Raw genomic sequence first — 24,945 nt, 5'->3', positions numbered from 1 at the left:
ACATATGATTGAGACAGCAATCTAAAACCTTAAAGAACAGGAAAATATAAATATGCCTATCCGAGAACAACCTTTACGAAAATTGTTAACTATCAAGCACGTGTATCTGAAATGCGTCCATAAAAAGACACTTTTGAATAGTTCTAGACATTAATGACGATTGGAAAAATACGTTAAAATTGAATTTCTTATGTCCAGATAAAACTTGAAAGAGGCAAACACAGATACGTCCACTGGTAGAGTATAAATAATGAATATCTACGCAATATACAATTGGCTTGGATAATGTGAGGTTGTATATGTAGTACTTCTTTGTTGAAAAAAGATTGACTCGACGGGTGACGAGCTCGGATTTTAAGTCGTCGTTCCTAGTTACGATAAATTGATTAAATCAATTGTTTTCGTGCTTTGCTGCTGACCTTACGACATGACCATCGCACATCAGTGTCCCCATAGCACATCTGAGTCCTGCAATTTATGATTCAACTTGGCGAAAGTTGTTTTGAATTCAAATTGGTAAATTACAAATTTGTTAATTTTTTACCATGTTTGAAATACTGGAAATTCGTCAGTATGGACACATAAAATATCTCCTCCTTTTTTATATGATGCCCAACAAAAAATCTTTTTATCGTAATTTTATCACCACTGAGTCTTCCACATTCGCTGCATAGGTGATAAAGCTCAGGATGTCTTAGCGTAATATCCAAAGTAACACTTTGATCATAAAGTGTCAATGACTTTTTAGGGTTGTATGGCACATAACTATGGTCAGATTGAATTTTTACAATGAACCGCTTCCTTGATTTAACATCAGGGGAAGGTCCTTCGCCGATTCCTTTAAGTGAAGGATGGAATGTACGTGCGTAAAATAAACCAACTGTATTAGTGTCTGGTATAAGAGGTTGTGTGTCTTTCATTTGAATTTCAATTGTATATTTTTCAGACAAGAGCAGGCACATATTCTGATGATGTTTCCAATGACTTTTTTGACATTCTCTTGAACAATAACTAGCAATTCTGCATTTGACACATGCCTTCAAGCTTGTTGATATTTTTTGGCAACCACAACATGTTTTAAGAGACTTCACTGTATCTCTCGGAGATTGGACCGGTTTATCATTATATAATCTAAGATTTCTGTCCGTTATGATCGGTTGGTTTGAATATACTTTAACCTCATCAAAATCTGTAGCTTCTTCATCATAACTTATTTCATCATTTAAAGCCAAAACAGCTGGTCCACTGTGGTCTTTAATTGTATTTCCATCTAAAATAACTGAAGCAGAATAATTCATACCGACTCTTATGCCGCCACACTTAATACACGAGATGTCATTTCCTTCAGATAAAACAGATGATCTATTCTGTATAAAAATCACCCATGCCCAATTATCGGATATTGTATTACCTTTTAATGAAAAGCATCCTCCTTCTAAACAAATTCCGAATAAACCATTCTGAACTACAATGTTGTCAACTGCGCATGCAGTGACCATAGTTTTTGAAGTACTGATTTCTTTATATTTAGTTTTTCCACCACACCAGATACCCTCAGCTTTATTTTGTGAAATGGTATTACCTTTTAAAGTTGCTGTACCATTGGGACCTATCGCTATGCCATGTAGTGTGTTACTACATATTCGATTGTTGAAAGCTGTCATTGTTCCACCATTTCCAACGGCTATTCCTATCAACGACTTGTGTACATTGCAGTTCGAAATGTCCAGGAAAGAATTATCACCATGTAAAAAGATACCACAACCACCTTTACTTCTTATATCACATGAGTTTAAAACAATACTTCCACCTTGCGATGAGCAGATGCTAGGTATATAACTTTTGTTTATCATACTAACGATGTTTAAAAACATTTGGTAAAAGGTGTCAATATTTTCTTCACATTTATATTCGTCTTCTTTGATAGGAAACCTGTTAGAAAATTTACATCTATAGAAAGTTCCAATTCCACCATTGTCTACCCGTACTTGACTACCTTTAGAACAAAACAATATGTTTTCAAAATGAACACTTATCTCTCGTTCTCGCTCGAAATCAATGTCAAATGAAGAATCTGGAGGTCTTGAAATTTGAATTCCTAATCCTATATCGATTTCTACTTCAGTTTCAACTCCTAAAACTTGACAGCTCTTTGTTGTTTGAACAGGCTGAGAGAAGGTATATCGTCCTTTTCTAAGCAGGTATGTCGTAAATGGTCGATCCATGATAGACATAATCTGAGGAGATAGATTGGTGTGCTGATCTGCACAATCTACGATTTTATAGATGAGTATTGGATAATTTATTTTCATTTTATATTCAAGTAGACATTTTTCATGCAAGAAGGCTGCAATAGAAGCACTTGCTATACCCGAACCTTCCATTTCAGATGGCAATTCGCCTTTATTCCTGAGTTCGGCAATGGCATATGCTTTCCATACATGCGGTTTCCAGAAATACGGATTAATTTCAATAGAAGCATTAGCATCGTCTAGTGCATAAATATATTCCTGCAGTTTAAGGTAAGCTAAACTTCTATTTGAAAGTATTTTATGGTTGCATTCTGTTTTTGGACAGGACCGCAACGCTTCAGAATAGTATTGCAGAGCATCCTCGTATCTTTTTTCCTGAAATGCTTGATTTCCAATTTCTCTCAATCTGTCATTCGTTAGAGGAACTGATGAAACACCTTCGACTTTACTTTCATTAGCTTTATCTTGTAATATAGTTGCAATACTATTTTGGACATGCATACGATCTCTCTCTAAAAGTGGTATTCTAATACTTGTTAGTTCATTAAAAGTATGCTCCTCCATATCTAAGGACGCCATTATATTAAGCATCTGGTTTTGATCCTCCAAGGCCACATCTTGTCTCTGAGAAAGACTGTTATAAATAGCTGAAGCTTGCATTACTCTTGCTGATTCAAAACTAATAAAGAGATCTTTGATTTCCTGGCTCTCCTTGCTGATACTGAGAGAAATCTTTAATGCATTAGCATTTGCAGCTAATTTACTCCATATATTGAGTAATCCTCTAGAAGCATGTGGTTCATTTTTGTTTTTAAGAATAGCTGCGTGTGGAGTTGTTGTTGACATAAGTGCTTTATTTATCATTCTAATTGCACACTGAAGAACAATTTGTTTCTCGTCTATATCAACAGTGCTTCTTATCACTTCTTGGACTAATCTTTGAACCGATAAACTATCTGATCGGTATCTTTGAAATAACGAAAATCTAGTTAATATTTCAACAGTGTGTTTTATTCCAACTGGGTCTGTAAGTGTTTCATATGCCTCTTCGTCATTTATTGTGGGTTCCCCACTATAAAAAAGTTCAACAGGCATATCGTCTGCAAAAAGGAAAGATGCTACTTTCATGACGATAACAGCAGACGTTCCAAGCCCTTCCGCTTTCGACTGAGACCTTATGTAATCCATGTTTAATTGCCAAGTTGTCATTACTGCTAGTCTATCTATATTTGCGTCGAATGGAGGGTTTGTAATCTTTGATAATAATGTTAGGCGTTTTTTCTCGAAACTGGCTAGGTAATCTTTGAAAGAACATCTAATGCTTTTGATATGAGCGGCAGCTTGTTCTAAAGCTAACGGGAGACCGCCCAGCCCATTTACTAATTTTGATATGTTGTCATTTGACTCTTCATCAAACATCTCAGTTCGTTTGATCATAAATTGAACTCCTTCGTCTTCATTTAATGATTCAAGATAATTGCAGTTATTTTTTCTAACATGTAAAGTTTCTCCTACCGCAAGTGGTTCTCGTCTTGTTGTTATTATGATGTGACCTCTAGTGTCTCGTTTCCACGATCCTAACAGAAGTTGCTTTAGCTGACCGGAAATGACATCTGTATCTGCATTATCGATAACAAGCAACCATCTTTTTTCTAAGTGTGCTAGCCATGTAAGAGTTCTTTGAAATGTCTCCTTACTATATTGCCCTTGTCTGTTTACATCTATTGCTAATGTGTATATTGTATTCTCTAGCGATTCGCTTGATTCTGCAGAAACCCAAAATACACCACCAGGATAGAACTGGTGAAACATCCATGCAAATTTTATGGACAAAGTAGTTTTACCACATCCTCCCAAACCGCATATTACTTCTATATGATTAACATCCTTATTCTTGACAAATTCTTCTTTCAATGAGCGCAATTTGTCTTTCCTTCCAACAAAAACACTAACTCTATCTGGTGGATAAAAGAACACTTTTTCAATGGGTCTCTGGTGCGAGTTATAATTCTTTATATTTTCTATATCACGTTTTATTTCTTTGATATCTTTGACGTTTTCATTTACAGTCATCTCAATGTAATCAGTTTGAAGCCTCAGTGAACTGACTTCGCCTGTGATTTGTGATAAATCTGTATTGGTTTGATCAATACGTTTACAGACATTGCTCATATCAGCAGATATTAGAACTAACGAACTGTGAACCATTTCAGAGTAGGAACTCGTTTCATCGTTCAGTTGGAGTACATACTTGGCCAAACTTTGAGTTTGTTTATTCACTTCCTCAACTATTTCTAGACCTAGTCTTGTTCCTTGTAAAAAGTTGATACCTAAAAAAGACATACAACCATTACATGACATAAAATTATAACGAGTGTAACTTTAGTAATTGAAAGAGCCTGTCTCGCTAACCTTGGTCTATGTGAATATAAAACAAAGGAAGCAGATGGATTCATGACAAAATTGTGTTTTGGTGATGGTGATATGTTTGTACATCTTACTTTACTGAACATTCTTGCTGCTTACAATTATCTCTATCTATAATGAACTTGGCCCAGTAATTTCAGTGGAAAATGTTAGTAAAAATTTACAAATTTTATGAAAATTGTTAAAAATTGACTATAAAGGACAATAAATCCTTAGGGAGGCAATTGATCATTTTGGTCATGTTGACCATTTTGGTCATGTTGACTTATTTTTAGGTCTTACTTTGCTGTACATTATTGCTGTTCACAGTTTATCTCTATCTATAATAATATTCAAGATAATAACCAAAAACAGCAAAATATCCTTAAAATTACCAATTCAGGGTCAGCAATCCAACAACGGGTTGTCCGATTCATCTGAAAATTTCAGGCCTGATAGATTTTACCCCCATGTCAGATTTGCTCTAAATGCCTTGGTTTTTGAGTTATCAGCAAACAACTGCATTTACCCCTATGTTCTATTTTTAGCCATGGCGGCCATCTTGGTTTGTTGGCCAGGTCACCGTACACATTTTTAAAACTAGAAACCCCAATGATGATTGTGGCCACGTTTAGTTTAATTTGGTCCAGTAGTTACAGAGGAGAAGATTTTTGTAAAAGTTAACGACGACGGATGACGACGACGACGACGACGACGACGACGGATGACGGACGCAAAGTGATGAGATAAGCTCACTTGGAACTAAAAATAACCTAGAAAGCATTTTCAATATTTTTTTTACTTATTTTAAAACTGATATTAAAAGTTCCCTTTTATTCAAAATTGTATATCTCTTCGTGTACCACAAATATGCATTGCTTATCAGTTGTGGTTTAAAAAACAGTGGAAACTTGATTTTATTTGTTTTGGACAGACGGGTGGAAAGACAAACAAAAGGACGCTCTGAAAAAAATAGTATAAATCTAGCGATATAACATCCATGGTTTTCGCAAAAAACAATATATATTGAAACGATATTTAATGAAATCTTAAAAGATCACCAAAGAAACATTTAGCAATTTGTTTTAATATGATGCTTGACCATCGTATGTCACATTAATGTGTTTCAACAGTAGAATAATTATGGATAGGGTTAGTAAAATACCCCTTATACATTTGTTTTTCTGGGTTCCTTTTGGTTTTATATGGTATTTTGTTGTTTAAATTTAGCCTTTTTGTTTCTCTGACACTATAACATGTCATTGACAGGAGCACATTTCATTTTTAAAGGGGGAAAAGGTGGGGGATGGCATTAGTCGAGATAATTTTTATACAATTTTATACTTAAAATTTTGCATACTATATAAATGATATTTTTCACAATAAAATTTAAAAACTTAATTTCGACAAATCATTTGCTGAGACCAGCTTTTACTAGGAATGAGAAACATTATACTCACACCGCTCAAACATTGTAAAAATAGAACAAAAATTACAAAAATACAATAACCTTGTTTCATAGTCAGGTTCATTGATAGTCGAGTTTAGCTTTCTTTAAAACCAGGTTTCATCCACCATTTTATACAGCTATTTTTCATTCATTTGATGTGTTTGGGCATTTGATAAGCTTTCTGTTTTTAATTTTCCGTACGAGTTACATATGGTGATGTTTAACTTTTTGTTTCTTTAAATAATTGATGTATGTAAGTTGATGCCATTCGAACGGACGTTCATTGGTTACCATTTCGATTTTATATACACTTGTTTGTCAGCCCTTTTCTCATTTTACATGTTGAATTTATAAACGTAGCAAATATTTAAAACCCTTGGTTATGACAAGATATTAAAAAGTGGATTTGTTATGTATCAATTAATCACACAGTATGTTGACGATTCCTTCATCAAACTGAAAACAATGGAACGATGACCTTTATTTTATTGCTTCTTTATCATTTAGTAGAGAATTGTCTTATTGACATTTATACTATATCTTCTTATCTTTAAATCATTTCAGTTTTAGAATTTTAACTGTACCATTTACTTCCCAGTGAGATAATTCTGCGAGTACTTTTACTTCAGATGGCATGTGTAGATGTCGGATAAGCTGTTGCATCAGCTGCATTGATTCTAAGTATTTAATAGCATCCCATTCAGTAAAATTACAGTGTGCCCAAGGGTTTCTAATATCGTTTCGTAACTGTAAAACAAGTACAAATAGGTGGATATACATATCATGTCGAATCATTTCAAAATATACATATAACTTAGATTTATCTATGAATATACAGAGAAAAATTTATGAATATGACGGGTGCCACCTCTGTGGCAGGATCTTCTTGCCCTTTTGGAGCACTTGAGATAACTTCCTGTTTTTGGTGGGGATTGTGTGGCTTAGTCTTTAGTTTTCTATGTTGTGTGGTGTTTACTTTTGTTTGTTTGTTTGTATTTTTCTTTTTTAGCCATGTTGCTGTCAGTTTATTTTCGCTTTATGAGTTTGAATGTCCATCTGATATCTCTGCCCTTCTTTTACTAAGAATATATTTTTGGATATATAGATTAGTAAGTCTATCAAATATTGTCTTTATCTTTGTTCTGAAAAGAGGTCAGTTTGATTGTGTTGGATACATCAATACTTAACACCAGCCGGTCCTATTGAGAACGTTTATTACAAGGTTCAATTCGTCATTTCCAACATAGTAAATACCTATGCTAAGCCAGGACTATGACAGTTTTTCCCACTCCTTTAATGAGTTTAGGATTTTAGTTATGCCGTTTGTTTTTGTTCACCGTTCGCAATGGTTCATTTTCCCCGGAGTTCGGTAATTTTGTACATTTTAACTCGATGCAACTTTCAGAGGGAGTTCAAGCCTTCGAAAAAAACCCTTTGAAGTTCTAAACTTAAAAAAATAAACACTCACTTGATCTGCAAGTCGACAAAGAACAGATGTATCACTGCACATAATGATGTTTAGAAGGGCGGAAGAATCACATGTGTCATCAAAACCTGTGTATTGTGCCATGTTTGTGTTCAAGTACAGCTTCGAGAATTCCACAGGATTCTGTATTTTATAATCATAGTTCTGATAATTTCTGTTCCTTCCAGAACGAACAATTCTGTTGTTGTTGATAGCTTCATAATTGAGATTGACTGCCCCTGGATAGTACTTGAGATGGTTAGGATAGCATTGTGTATCTATATTGTGAGATTGCTTTAGTGTCTTAAAAACCTGATTGATTGATTTTGATACATATTGTCTCAATATTGGTGCTACAACGTTATTACATCCCAGCTCCTTTGTTCTAACTGGGGTGATCTGAGCCGGATCACCCCTACCAGATCACCCCAGTTTAAGTTTCTTTGTTATGCATGCTTTCCTTTGTTCTGTAACATTTTGGCGGGAATGACAAATCCAGAATAAAACTTATAATTAATTATACGGAGAAGACTATCTATCAAAATCCACGTAGAAAAATCCAGTGTATATGCTGGGGTTCGAACTCAAGACCTTTAGCATATCAAGCCACGACACATACCACTACACCAGGACGACTGGATACGAACTATCAGAAATTTAACATACTTAAAGGAAGCAAGATATTTTTATAACTGGGACGAGTTGACAGACCTTTACTCAGTGGGGTTTAAACCCTTTTCGTTAAATAAATGAGTTGTAAGACTGATTGTTCAATTTGATTTTACACTTTTTTAAAGTTGGGCGAGTCGGTTACAAGAGTGGAGCGATTTTTCATAAAGTGGCGATATAGTGTGGGACGATTGGCCAGTGGGGCGAGTTGACATTATTTGATATCTACTCATCGTGTTTGGGGGTCATAAAGGGTATACATCATATAGTAATATATAAAGTATACAATAATGGTTGTGTGGCGTTCTAAACTAAATTTTATGAATTGTAAATGGTTTTTCGTATATTCTTAATCAGCTGGGATGTAAAATAGTTATCCCATTCGGACTTGGTGTGTCAGTGTAAGATCACCCTCTGGCCTCCGGCCATCGGGATGATCTTACACTGACACACCGCGTCCTTATGGGATAACTATTAATGGATACATATACCAACAATCAACCACCTTTTCCTGGTGTCTTCCAAATCCGGTGTCACCACTAAAATAAAACAGAAAAGGTTCCAATGGACGTATATTTAAAAACATAAGGTTCACATTGAATAAAGGAACATGACGAATTTCTTACAGTCCAATTGCTTGTAAATATTATATTGTGATGACCATGAAAATCGTCTGTGTTTGATTATATTCTTATAATCTATGACGGAGGACAATTAGCAAGATGGTAGTTCCTTCTGACTTTCAAAAATAGATTATAGAGACGATAATAATTATATTTTACAAAGAAATATCTACAGAATAATCTTAATTTACATTTCTGTCTTTGCAAAATGCACACTTTCAGCACTTTTATGTTTAAATGAATTATCATCGATATGGTCAGAATTATAAATTAACTGTTAACAAACTATTAAATTTTTGAAATACTTAGGCGTTTCTACCCCAGGAAGTATTAAAAGAGAAGATGTGGTATGATTGCTAATAAGACAACTCATCACAATAGACCAAAATGACACAGAAATAAACAACTACAGTTCACCTGAGCTGTGTTTGGCAATTCATTTAGGAATTTTTGGTGCTCAATGCTCTTCAACTTAGTTCTTTTTTGGCTTTTAACTTGTTTGATTTGAGCATCACTGATGGGTCTTTTGTAGACAAAACGAACGTTTGACCCATACACAAAATTATAATACGGGTATAGGTATATCATGTATACAGAACATTTTAAACAATCTCATGCCATCCAAATTTTTCTGCTGGTCAGTTATCGTCATTTTGCTATTTAGATATATGGTCGCATGTCACAATGAAACTCATAATGTTTGTACGTCATACGCGCTTTTCATCTACAAAAGACTCATCAGATGAAAGGTACAATAAAGTACGAAATTGAATATTATCGAGGACCAAAATTATAGAATGGGTTTGTCAAAATGAAGCTGTGGTAATTTATCCTATGTGTTTCTTTTTGTTTTTGACGATGAAGATATATTTATTTTCTTTACATTTGTTAGTTTAAAACATCAAATACATGTACCTAATCAGGTCCTCGTTAACATTAAAATTTCGTTCTGCAAATAAAAAGGAAATAAACGAAAGACATCAGAAATAAAATTCGTATTAGATCAAAACTCTGAACCATATTTTGACTTGAGTCTAGTCACGATATATACTTGGTTATTATAAAGTTTATATTTCAAGGTAGCAGTTCACATGAAAATCTTTAGAAGCTTTATTTTAGCTCAGAGTAAATAATATTTTACTTTTATTATTAACGTTGTGACTTTATAAAGAATCCGTAGACTTTAAGACTTGGTATATGTTATGAAGGATTCGAAACAACGATAACCAGAACTGGAGCATAATGCGCTGCCTCTGTATGGGTATATTAACGTACTATAAATTCATTATTTTCTGGAACAACATGTTTTCAAGCAAAACATACATTTTAAAGAAGATTGTATACAGACCTTGAAATACCATGAATACAAAGTTTCACGATATGATACCAACAAAAATAAGTGTGAATCGACAGTAATAACAAAATATTGTAAGGTGCTTACCTTGAGATCTTTCAGCATTTGCAATTTCTACGATAATTGGCTCAAGTTCAAGTGGTTTGTCTGCTCTAAACTGTCCATACAGACTAAATTTGTTTTCTTGCATTCTGTGACAGAATTGCTTCTTCTGTAAGTAAATGTATATGATACATATAAAGTTTTAATAGACAACTTATCATTTGTGGCTTGAAATTCATCAGTAACGCTAATCTAAAATCGATTCGAAAGGAAAAATACAAGCTTAGATATATCTTCATATGTTCAAGAGACAAAACAGCTTCAATTGATTTGTGAACTGATTTCTATTCACATATAGAATAAAAAAAAAATACCTTTGAATTTTGCAACTTTTAGATTGGACTCTAGGAATCGAACTCCTTCTTAAAAATTTTTATGTTTAAAATAATAGTTATAGAACAACTAATCGAAGAATTCAAGTAGAGGAATATATTCAAAGAGTGACCAAACAATACATCAATTCAAGAATGCGCGTAGTTTATTGACTTTTGAAAAACTTATAATTTCACTGAAGTAAATGTCACCAGGTTTTTCAAAAGTCAATTAAACCATATATTTACCGAAACAAAAAGACAGTTATTGTTTTATCCCATGTTACGAGAGAGATATATGTATACAATAACAGTTTCTTTCCAAAACCAACTCAACGTCATTGTATCGTTATTATACATGTTAAAACACATGACGTTTTGGGCGGCGAATATACTTTTTCCGCAGGCTTATTTATCAGAATCCCATTGATATTATCTGTTATCCGAAATATTTATAAATAATTACATTTATAGTTCCTTTTTATATCATTGGTGTTGTTATGTACACTTTTTAGGCGTTTATATAATTTATTTTATTGTGTACATGTATCGTTACTTGTAACGATCCAGCTCCCACGTGGGAAAAATCGTTGACTATTATTCAGACGTTTGATATATATATATATATATATATATATATATATAGCAAAAGTAAATAAACACGGTGTACAGAATGTATATAATAATATATATATATATATATATATATATATAAAAGTATTAAAGTTCTATCAGTATACATGATTTTGATTTTAAAAATGAAGACAGTTTGTCCCTGTTATCTCCTTCTTTAAATGATGAAAGCATCGTCATTCTTTGTTGTTATCGTTAACACGTTTTCTTGACGAATAACGATTTTGAAAGTTAAATTCGAATCCAGAATCGATAGCCTATCAACTAGTGCTTTATCTTGACATGTATATGCTCCTTTAGATTGCATCTAAAAAAATATTCACCGCAAAGCAGTAGCTGATAAGGTATCTACTTTTAATTCGTTTTTAACCTTAAATCGCGAAATTGATAAATAAAACGTTGACTTAAATCGCGATTTTACGAAGTACATAGTGGTTGCCTTTATCTTAACAATAGTATTATTCTTGCAAATGTTTCTGGTTAGAACACTCATTTGATGATCATGAATTGATGCTTAACGTTCCGCGCAAGTTTAATTGCATATTCAATACGAGTTTATCTTATTGCAAAGTTAATATTTATCAGGCTCTGTATTAGATCAACAGGCTGATCTGATTTTAAACATGCTAGGTTAGTCATGGTACATTGTACATTATTCTGACCTCGAGCCAACCAGTCGTTGTTTTTACTCCTCAATGCCTCCTTCTGAGCAGATATGTAGCAAATAACGATTTTAAGGCATTTGATTAGACTCGAAAGAGGTTTGAAATAATATCCTCATGCACTCGAGACCAACACGCTACAACAAAACCAACGCGGCGATCAGAACACTTAGACAAAGACGTAATTATGATACCGCTCTGATCTCTCTTTATTTCTACTTTATCTTTTACTACATATCTGAACACTCTGACCATTCACTTGCTTCAGAACACGAAATTAGGTAATGCATATAATTGATTTCTAAAGTTGTCTCAAATATGGTTGAATAATGGAATAAACACTTGGCAATAACGAAAATTGTTTTTGGTCTGCACTGTCTAATTGCTGACTCATAATTAGCTCAACCAGACTTATGTTAGAAGAATATTACATTAGATAACAAAGTGCCACGTCATTTTACTGTATCAATTTTCGATTTTAGTCGAATAAACTCATCATAGACACCAGAATTGAAATCTTATATTTACAAATGGCTCATCACTGACGCTCGAATCCAAAAATGTTATAAAAGCTAAATAAAGTACGAAGTTGAAGTGCATTGAGGACCACAAATAAATAAAGTTTTGCCAAATACAGCTAAGGTTATTTATTCCTGAGGTAGAAAAGCCTTAGTATTTAAAAAAATCAAAGTTTTGTTAACAGTTAATTTATAATTTTGAACATATCAATGATAACGCAAGGAAACACAGAAGTGTTGACTACTGGACACCCTCGGGGAATTAAAACTCCACCAGCAGTGGCATCGACCCAGTGGTTATAAATAAATTCATTATAGATACGACGATTGAAATTTTATATATACACCAGACGCGCGTTTCGTCTACAAAAGACTCATCTACCAAAGGCTCATCTACAAAAGACTCATCTTCAAAAGGCTCGAATAAAAAACTGTTAAAAAAGCCAAAAAAAAGGACGAAGTAGAAGATCATTGAGGACCAAAAATTACTAAAAGTTTTGCCAAATACAGCTAAGGTAATCTATTCCTGAGGTAGATAAGCATTAGTATTCCAGAACATTAAAGTTTTATTAACAGTTAATTTATAATTATACACATATCAATGATAACTCAAGTCAACACAGACTATTGGACTTGTGACCAGAGCCATATATGAAGAATGGTTTTATTAGACCAATGAACAGTTGGATCAAACGCTTACTTTTAATGTTTATCATTCACCGTCAATGTGATCATTTTAGTGCCAAACTCGTTTCCCTCGCAACATTTTGAATCATTTAAGTTAATACGATATTTAACAGAGCTCACTGATGATTGGGTTTTATAGTTAAAAGATCTGTAAGTTCGAAAAGACGTCAAACTAATAGCGTTAATTATCACTGGACTAGTATATATTTGTTTAGGGGCCAGCTGAAGGACGCCTCCGGTTGCGGGATTTTCTCGCTACATTAAAGACCTGTTGGTGACCTTCTGCTGTTGTTTTTTATTTGGTCGGGTTGTTGTCTCTGTGACACATTCTCCATTTCCATTCTCAATTTTATTTGAACAAAAAAATGGATAGGAACTTAAGATCATGCATTTCGTGGGTTTCAGTTTTCGTCGATTAATCAAAAACTTGCATTCTCGTGTATTTTTTTTATATAGCTGTTTTGCTGATATCTGTTTACACAGTCTAAAGAAAATTTGTAATTCATAGAATATTAAATTCTTGGTTATAAGTACCCACGAACATATTAAAATTGGTGTCTAACGAATAATAATGAATCAACATAATTGTGAATAATTAATTATTTTGATAAAGAAACAGTATAATATCACCGACGCAAAGAATGCAAATACATTTCGCTCATATCATTCTAAATTGTTCTTTACTGTATTGATACATTAAACAACCTCCTAAGCGTCAACAGGCATTCAATGTATTACTCTAAATAAACTAACATACCTGGTCCGGTGAATCGGTAAAATTCTTCACACGGTCATACCAAACTTTTTTTTTTATTGTATATCCGTACCTGATACCATACCTTCGCATTATTGATCGAGCAAGTGGTTCATAGCGCATAATTATAGATAAGATATGAAAATGTTAACAAAAGGAGATATCTGGTTACACAAAAATGTAAACAGTAGTTTAAATTCAATACACACACGTATTGAATGAATACACATTAACTGTGGTTTGTTTTATGTTCAGTGGCACACATTTCATTGAAAAGCAGAACAAGGAATATTAACAATAAATCCAACAGACAGTTTAAAAGGGGGGGGGGGGGGGGAGTGGAGATGAACCATTTACAAACTTAAGGTTATTTAGTACAAACCCCCTCAACATTAAACAAATACAAAATTCCCAAAAGAAACTTAAGTATTGATATAAAAACAATTGTGATAAACAGCTAATAATTAGTAACATCTAACCAAACCTTCTACTCTAAGATTTATCTATGGATACCATAAATGTCCTAATGTAGAGTTTATCATGTTAGTGCTCATGTCTAATTATAAGTTTATGCTGTGAAATAGACACGAGACAGTTAGAAATTTAATAGGAAAAAGGGAAACATGAAGCCGAAAAAATAGAATAAGACAAGAAACATGTATCACCATAGACCAACATATTGGTAAGCATATTTCATATATGATGTTGTTTCCTCAAAATAGGCCTTAAACACCATTATTTTGTTTATGAATTACATAAACTGCATCATATAGGGAAAAAAAGAACTGACAATTAACATGGAGATTCAGCATAATCCTCATCATTTATTAAAGAGAAAATTCTTAATGATCATAGGTTTGTTCTATGTAACTTTTTTTTTTACCAAAGATGAGGAACCAGATCTTCTTTCAGATTATGGGAAACCAAAGTTAAACAAGGTCCATTAAAAAGATCTTTATATTGCTGGGTTTGCTAATTAATCCTCACAACCTCTCTCTAAATTATCCACATTTATATTATCAGTAATCAAGCCAGGTTTTAGAACTAGTGTTAAACAACATACTCTAGAACGTTGTGGATCAGATATGGATACATTAATACTTAAAAACCGGTTTGTGTACAAGCAATTAAAGTCTCTGAAACCTTTAAAATTATATAATAAAAAAATCCTTTTAATTCTTTAACCGTTACACCATTATTCCTCATGCTAAAGGTTGTGTTAAATATAAACCAACCAATCAATCAATCTATTCAATAAACTTAAAACTTAAAACTTTGAACTATCAACTTACAAATTTAATGACCAACTGAGGTTTATACACATTTAACTCAGTTCGTCTACTGTAAAACAAATGTTATCCTTCGTCAATGAAATACAATTTATGATTTGAAAATCCGTACAAAATTATTGCTATCCTTCAATCAATGATTTTTATAAGATACCTTTCTATTTTTCACCATAAATCAGTGGTTAACATAAGTCAATAATACTTTAAGGATAACAATCAACATAAACTGAGTTAACAGTATAATATGTGTTGATTTGATTTAGTGGTTGGTTTAATTATTTTATAATATTCATATCGTGCATGTTAACGTTATCCTGGTTATTTAAAGGTCTTACCCGTAAACACCCTATCATTTTCGATACACCTTCAGCAATATTCATTAACGTTATTGCGGACGTAGGAAAAATGAATGAGATTGATGGAAGTTATATTTCGATGATTACAATCATTCGAATAAGGAAGTACATTTACGGTAACACAAATCATGCATTGTCCTCCGTCCGAACCGGTAAAAAGTAAAATCATAAAAATACTGGACTCCGAGGAAAATCCATAAACTTAAGGTAAGTCCCTAATCAAATGGCAAAATCAAAAGCTGAAAGACATCAAACGAATTTATAATTCAGCTTTAAGCCCTGGTCACAACGAACCCACGACACATATATGCAGCGCCACGACATGAAAATTGGACAAATCGTGGGTCATATGTGATCATCATTGTCGTGGGTAGTAAAATAAACCATTTTATTAAAGAAAAATCGTACAACTGTTGCACGACAGTCGTACGACAATCCTACGACTGTCGCAAGACATGGTACAGTTGCATGATTTTCTCACGAATACCAAACTTCGTACGATGCTCGCACAACATTGATTGTCTGTCGTATGAAAGTGGTACGTTCGTCGTGCAACATATTTTTGTTTTATTTAGAAGAATACAATTCGGCGAGATAAATGTTTGGAAAAACATACTGTGTACCGTTTAAAGATGATGGTTATTCCACCAGACACTTGCGCATGGCCCCGCTGAATATGCGCCTTGCCGGAACGTACAGCAAGAGCAAAATATGGTCCTGTTAGCGTTGATTCGAGCCCATGAACAGTTTAGGAACCAGCGAAACGCCCGACGTTGATGGATAAACCAAGGATCGAACGGCGCCGGATGTTAAGGCAGTATATTATACACTGATGCAAGAGTTGGAACGGGAATCCGCCGGTGATTTAGTTTGATTCATGCAGATGGAGCCTGGCATGTTTCTAAACAGTGGCACGACAGTCGTATGACAGTGACACGACAGTGACACGTGCATTCCATGACATAAAAACCTGAAAAATAGCCCCAAACAAATCACAATTGTCGTACGACTGTCGCACGACCGACTTGCGACTTACCAAGTCTTTTTTTCAATGTCATGTACTCGTCGTGGACATGTCGTAGCTGATGTGACCAGTCGAAATATTTTTTGACATTTTGCACGACAGTGCCACGACAACTGTTTTATAGATCTTCCACGACAAAACATCGTACGATCTGTTGTGACCGGGGCTTTAGTTAAAAAATGAAAACGTACTTTGAATAAACATGAACATGACAATATATATATGAGGCGAATGTACCTCTTGCTATCGCATTTAAAATGCATGAAAGTACTAACCACGGCACATTTTCACAACTTCTTCCGTTTTAGTAGTGATCATATCCGGGGATGCAAAATGGTTGATAGTATGTGAGACTTTTGATCTGAATACTTTAGAAATGCAAATGATAGAAAACTAATTGCAATACGTGTATCCTGATTTTTTTTTATTTCTCACATTGAAGATTTAAAACAATATTATGAAGCAAAATCTGACAAAATGGCATGACCTCCGAAGGTAGCAAACCCAGTGCGGTGAGTGAGTTGTGATATGTATGCATCACCCGCAATGCGAATCCACAATCAGTCATACGACACAATCGACACAATAACAGATTTAAAGACTACAAAATGTATCTGAAGGGTATAAGATACAGAAGCAAGGGCGGATAATCATGTATCCAAATGTAACGCGTTTTTTTGCAACGTTACAAATGATAATCATTCAAAACTCGCTGAAAATGTAAGCACGAAAAATATGATTCGGGGAAATGAATTTCGGTATAAAGGAATTATATTTACCTTTCTATCCTCCTTATCATATATGACAGCATTTCGTATTGTGTTTTGATGTCCGGTGGCAAAAACTGAAAGATGATCTTGCATTAGGAATCCAGTGAGAGCCAAAAAAAAAAGAAATTGGGTGCTCAAACATTAAAAATACAACGTTTTCTATAAGTAAGGGAAACTATGAGCATATATCGACCCCTATTTTTTTCTTTCTCAATTGACTATGTTCTACTTTAAGATTGGTTTTTACCGAAATTGCAAGAAACAATTAGTATATGCATCAGATGTAGTAACACAACTGTCTACGTCTTTTATTTCCGATAATCGTATGATTTCAGAAAAAAATATTTGAACATTGAAAATTCTTCAAGAAAATTAAGAAAAAAAAAGTATTGAAAAATCAAACTTCGTGTTTTATTTTAATGAAAACTGCAAATTTCACACTGACATATCCCCCAAAATAAGTCATTATGGTTATTTTTATCACTGCATATTTCTAAAGTGCATATCAAAACTGGCTTAGTGTCAAAATCTTGAAAAAAAAACGGGGGATTTTTATCTTTTTATGCTCTTGAGATTTCCGACCTCGAAACCATGTCGATGGTGAGTTACTTGGAAATATCATAGCAGTCAACCGAATCGTTTTGTGTACCGTTAACCTTCAGATGTATCAATTTCAGTCGTTTTCCCATTAACTCTGTAGACCAAGCTTTTGTTAATAGATAACACGACTTACAATGAAGTCAATGTAGTAGGGCCTTTCACAATCATCGTAATATATCTAGTGAAATTTAAACACAAAACGATAGGGGAGATGGTGTGTTACTGAAACAAAATGAAAAAGTTGACAATTTGAAAGTTGACATTATCATATTTGGTATAGATTCGTGTTTGATGTAATCCATGACTCTCAGTATCTAACAATATTAAACATGTTGAAATATCAAAAAGATGTTCTAGTATTGATAATCTCAATGGCACTGGGAGATGCAAGCTCTCGCTGACATCTGAGTAATTATGTGACTTAAGATATATAGGGGGTCTAATCCATAGCATTTCTTTATAATTTATAAAAATGTAGTTTTCATCATGCCGTTTTCAAAAAGATGACTAAAAATATGGGTCATTAGGCATTGTTTCATGCTACTACATTTTGTAGTTGTGCAAAATTTGTCAGATTTTGTATTAATTATGTATTGAAAACCATATTTTGATAGAATTCGGAGATAAAATATGAGAAGATAGCTGTTATAATATGCTTTCATATAAGAAAAAGAAACAAAATCGGGTCACCTCAATCGTTATCTTGCTAAAAAGTAAATTCACAACACAATATATTATAAAAATTACTTTATTTGAGTATCTTCCTATTAATCTTATTTACCACCACTATGTTGTAAAGTTGAAAAAAAAAACATTTTATTTTGGTATAATACAGCCATTGTTATGATGAAAGACTTACTTTTCCATATTAAAAAGAAAAACCTTAGACAATAATTACAACCTACTCTCGATATTTGCAAATTTCGTTAAACTTCTAAACCGATTGTGGTTTTTTTTTGTAGACTTTTGTTAAATCCAAGATGGAGGAAGGCACATGAGCCATCTTCACATCATAAATATATTTGTAAGGGAAATTTACGAAATTTTACAAAAGGGCTTTTTCTTTTTGTCTTGGACAAAATTATGTATGAATTCTGATTCATTTTGGAACAAAAACAAGTTGTCCTATGGAGTTTCACAGTTGGCACATAATTCAACTAAAATGGAAAAAGTCCATCATTTTGATGATATTATTCTTGTGTATTTATTGATAGGATCAATGTACTTCTTAATAAGGTTATGGGTTGTGTTATGATATGTTTGCTATGAATATGTTTGAAATATATTACAACTGAAAGGACATATTTGATGCATACAAATGAGAGAACAATCTAACAACACTCATTAATCAAAGAAAACATGCAAGTTAATATTTTTGTGGTAAAAAATATTAAGTATAACGTGTTGCACAAAATAACTATGATGCAATACGAATATGTTAAATCTTGGACAAGAACAGGATGCTTTAAAGAGCCTTTGTCAGATTTTCAACATGCAATTTCACAAGATCCCAGACAATATTTCGACATGATTTGTTAACACTTTTGTATGAAAAAAGGAACAAAATTTGTTACCTCCTGTCGGAGAAATGTCACAGCTAGGAATATTTGATAGTTTACTTGACACTGATTTCCAAAATATATAAATCTATATACGTTTACATAGATAAGTTCAAAATTAGCTACTTCCAGTTTACACAAGGTCATTTTCTGTTGGCTTTTCCAAGGTCATATGGCTTGCAACCTCCTATAATGACTTTGTCATGTATAAATATCTAGTTAAAGCAAAAGCCAAATCTAAAAAGGAGAATTGACTATTGAATAGATAAAAAAATAATGCATTTAACTGTTGTACAATTGTATTTCAAGTAATGTGTACATAAATATATACCAGCAGCTGACTACTAACCTGGGTTATCAATGGAATATTACAGGATACATCAAGAAAAGTTTGATTTATTGAAGTAACAATGTAAAAAACATATTTGGTGAATAAATATATAAATGTGGTTAAAAAAAGAAAGACTTTATAATGAGAACAACGGCAAAAGGTCTTTCCACGAAAAAGTGGACAAACCTGATACTAAATATAGTAATCAGAACAAAATCACCACGGAAAAGTGAAAAGACCTAATAAAGTTATCAATTAATACCAAAATCAAAAAGTTATTTTGTCTAATGCTCGGATGGAATTATACATGTATTCCAAGATTCACCATTTTCAATTTTGCATAAAGTTTGGAAGCTGTATCGTAAGCGAGTAAACACGGCAATTGTTTCTTTTCGGCGTCTAATCCCTTGTAATAGTATTCTGTACCTTTTGTTATATCTTTATAAACCGAAAAATAAATATATGAAAGGGAGTAATATGCATCGTAATATTTCTTATCACATTCTGGTGCAGCATCTAAATACTGATGAAACAATTTTATAGCCTTTTCTGGGTCCTCGCTACGGTGCCACCACGCAACACCAAATAAAGACTCAAGATCTTCATTGTTAATATTATATGCTTTCTCAAAGGAATCGATTGCACGGATTCTTTGGTTTGTAATACTATAGTACGAACCTAAACTGTTAAACAATGTTGCAAGAATTTGACGTCGAATATCTGAAGAAGTATCAGCTTTCTCTACTTTCATCGCAAATATTTCATATGTACGAATGGATATTTGTAAACCTTTAAATTTTGAAAATTCACTTCCATTACCACTTTGATGTGATCGACAAACAAAGATTTTTTTACAATATTCCGACAATATGTCATCTGGCCTATGTTGCATGTACTGATCTATAAAGTTGAATGCATTTAAAGGAGGTTTGAAATTGTCATACCAGATTTGATCGACCATATATGCCTTGGCATAACCGTGAAAAGCAGACTGTAGGAAGTCATAGTCACTGTCTGTTTCTATCTCTAATTTTGTATACTGACATAGTTGCGAGCTAGCTTGAACAAACATTTCAAATGCAGTCAAGTATTTCCGACCAGTAGGCGAGTCTAGACAAGCCGATATCATACTCAATTCGATTTTTACAGGCTTTCTTTGATACATTGTTGCGGGATCATGCCCCTGTCGAACAAACTCATTCATTAAATCTTCAATTTGAGAAGACTGTTCCATTCGTGATGTTGTTGTTCGGTACCTCTTCAATATTGTGATGTTGCACACCACTAGAATTTAAAAAAAAATGAATTTAAGAAGCAGATAAAAATACATATTCAAGAGGAATTTTTCAAATATTAAAATTGAGTGAAATTATAATACTGATTTATTTTTAGACATGCAATGTTTTCTAGTTCGTGTATATTTAAGGACATTAGTAACAGATGGGTCTTTATTGATTTTTCTTATCTAGACAATTTTCGTCATCAAAAACAAATAAAAAAACTGTACCAACTCATTTATTTTTTTCTGTTTCAGTTGTCTCGTGCTTTTTTTACCTAAATATATAATAGGCTTCGTGTTGAAGACCGTACCTTGACCTATAATGGTTTACTTAAATATGTAAATTGTGATTTTGATGGAGAGTTGTCTTATTGGCACTCATACCACATATTCTTTTATCAATATACACCATTTTGAAAACCTGAAAAAAAAGTGACATGCTTCATCAGATTTTTAAACTGTCATAAAATTTTTGATATATCTATACTAATTGCAGACTCATAATACACAAGAATTGCCGTTATGATTTGTCCTTAACGAAAATCAAACGTATCGTTACCCATTTGCAAAGTTTATGTCAATTTTGATGTGAATGCTAGTCACTAAACAAGGACGACACGTGCTCATCAGATATCTGCATGTGTTTACATCTTGCTGGAGGCTGCTTTCTAGAAAGATATTGACAATGAGAAAGTTGATCATCAATTTGACGGAGAAGTAGTGCTTTCAATGAAGACTTCAGTTCAATTACTGGTTTCTATCTCTGAAATTTGAACGAGATGCGCTCATTTTATCACCGCCATAAGCGAAGGACTTATTAACTGAACATAGATGCACTAGAATTATCCCTTGGTTGAGTTTTTATCAGGGAATTTTATTTTCTCAAAACGAAAAGAATTTTTTCTGCAATAGCAATAGAAAATGTTCATGAGTAGAACAATATAATAATGAAGAATTATGTTTGTGTAGTTGAATCAACTCAAATCCTGTATATTAACGGTGATGGACAATTGCAAGGTCAGAAATGGAATGGCTGACACATGAATTTGAGCGCACTATAGGCGGTTTTTAGGTAGAACAAAACGAACAACACCACAAAGATAAGTAAAGTGTTCCAAAGTCATTTTTATAGGATGTTTGGTCAACGGTAGATGTAATGAGTTCTTGGAAAATATTCAGGTTTTGCTTGTCCTTGATACGGAAGATATAGCACTTATATTTGTCGTAGATACTTTCAGCCAAATAGAGAAGATCAGTTATCCACAGTATGAAAAGTACACATATAGACAGACTGATAAAACGAACTGTTCCCAATTTTTACCCCATTTAGGAAAATGGAATGGCATTCCTTAGAACTCCTAATGGGAAGACTGTTTTGACAATGAAGGACAAAATAAATTGAATACTGATTTGTCGTTATTTTCAATGCTCTATATTTTGTGTCAGAGCAGAAGTGGCACCGCTGTAGACTACTATGCCCATGAAAATTATTTAAATCCACCAGTATTGAGTCAGAATGGGAAAATGCGTCTCGGAACCAAATTAGATCTTGAATCTGTAACAATAGCGATTGTAGTCTGGGATGCGTATATAGCCAATATTTTGAAGATTTCCACAAAAAGCAAGACGGAAAGGGGAATACGCAGACGAGTCCAGGGTAAAAAAAATCCTAAAAATTGGCAAAGTTTTCTGAGAGATTGCAACAATAAGAAAGAAGTTGCTCAACAAAGCTTTAAGGAAAGGGAGGTGAAGCACAAATGATCAGGATGTTCTATGTTATCCACGGTGAGATGATGTTTCAAGTTTAGCACCAAGAAGAGGATGACACAAGAAACATGGTGCATCTGTCTGATGCAGTGAAACACGGACTTAAACCAGTCATGATTCGAACAGTCGATACTGAAGTTCCTACAATTGCTGTTTCGCTAGTACGTGACATAGGGGCAGATGAACTATGGCTTGCATTTTGGAATGGAGAAAGCATTTTTGATATTTATATCCCTGACCTTTCAAGTGCACAAGGCATTGCACGATCACACACACACACTTCCTGTGTTCCATGCCTAAACAGTTTGTGAAACGATGTCTTTGTTGCTGGAAAGGGAAAAATTGCTGCGTGTGAGACATGGATGGCATTTGTCGATGTGACTTTGATCGTCCTACATCACAGATATGGATTTGATTATGTCATGGCTAGAACGATACATGGTTTTTGATGTACGATCAAACAAACTCATCAGATTGGGTTAACGAAGCAATCAAACAACTGTTTGCACAACAGAGAAGATTTATTGAGGCTATTCTGCCGACTCGGTCTAGTCTTTCCTAGCATGCAAAACGTGCAATATACCAAGGTGGATATGTATGAAGAAGGAGATTGAGATTGGTTCATATACGACATATTTCAGTAGCTTATGTATTGCGAAGTGACCAAGATGATCAATGGAAACCCTTTTGGACATCTCATTTTAAAGCCTTGTCATCTTGTAGAGAGCTTTGATATCGTGGTTATAAGAAAGGATGTCGCGGCCGTTGTAAATGTGGAAAATCGAGTTTACCGTGCACTGCCATATGTTGTTGTTGTGATTGTAGACATGTATTGTCGGTCATATATTGGTAATTCTAAAGATGTTTTAGTACTTTAGAAACTGTATTCTTTTTTATCAATATATTAAAAACTAATTACAATAAAAGTTAACCTCCATTGTATGAAGCTACATGTAAAAGAGTCAAAATCGGATTCTTAAAATCAAAGACAGTTTGGAAAAAAAATAATGTTAGAACAAGTTATATTTTATTTTAATCTGGTACAAAATTATAGATAGCTTGTTTTTAAATTTGCTTTTACATTATTTTTTGAAACAACTGTATATTCCGGTATATATGTCTGATTACTTCTAGTTTTTCTTTGTCATTTTTTATTTTTTAAGATCTTAAAATTTTGGTGCTTCTCATTGATACAATATATACGACATCTGTCTTTAAAACATTTAGAAATAACACCGATACAAATGATGAGTGTACATTACAGCAAACTTATACAATACTATTCGAAAAATAAAAGAACTTACATAATGTAATTTTGTAATAAACGTAAATCTCGTACAAATACACAATTATGATAACGTTTCTTTTATCTTTTTTTTTGTTATATCACATTTGATGTAGAAAAATGAGTTCAATTTAAAGTTCGTCATAAATCGATAGATTTCCTGCCGACAAAGTTATGTCGTATCAAAACACACACGATTGATTGAAATTCAACGATATTTTACAATTTTATGATACGTTACCTTAAATACACTGATTATACATGCCACGGGGACATGTAGTTGACACTAGTTTCCATGGTGTTCATATCATTTACTAACCCCCGATAACACTTTTGTTAAGCATTAAAAACAGTTAGGTTGACACTTATCTATTTTGGATACTTCAAAAAGATAAATTGCATACCATTATTGAGGATTATTGATAAATTGCGCAGTTAATTCTGCCAAATAGGAATCACATGTACCAGGATTATAATTTAAAACGCCAGATGCGCGTTTCGTCTACATGAAATTCATTACTCATCAGTGATGCTCAGATCAAAATAGTTATAAAGCCAAACAAGTACACAGTTGAAGAGCATTGATAATCCAAAATTCCAAAAGGTTGTGTCAAATACGGCGAAGGTAATTTATGCCTGGGATAAGAAAGTCCGTAGATTTTTCGAACATTTTAAGTTTTGCAATCAGGAAATTTATAAAAAAAAATTACCATATACTTGATATTCATGTCAACATCGAAGTGCTAACTACTGGGGTGATGATACCCTCGGGGACGAAACTCCACCAGCAGAGGCATCA

General features: G+C 33.4%; 1 long non-coding RNA gene across 1 annotated transcript; it reads right to left on the bottom strand.

Annotated features, from left to right (window-relative positions):
- Window positions 1–426: 426 nt before the first annotated feature.
- On the bottom strand, window positions 427–7,932 carry LOC143075730 (uncharacterized). The gene is made up of 3 exons (XR_012978396.1): window positions 7,577–7,932; window positions 6,693–6,855; window positions 427–4,582 (listed from the first exon to the last, which is right to left on the bottom strand). It is a non-coding gene; the product is annotated as an uncharacterized LOC143075730 (long non-coding RNA).
- Between the last annotated feature and the right edge of the window lie 17,013 nt (window positions 7,933–24,945).

This window comes from Mytilus galloprovincialis, chromosome 5 (assembly GCF_965363235.1).
Source record: "Mytilus galloprovincialis chromosome 5, xbMytGall1.hap1.1, whole genome shotgun sequence".
NCBI lineage: Eukaryota > Metazoa > Mollusca > Bivalvia > Mytilida > Mytilidae > Mytilus > Mytilus galloprovincialis.
The sequence above is the reverse complement of the archived record's forward strand: the minus strand, read 5'-3'. Positions and strand labels throughout refer to the sequence as shown.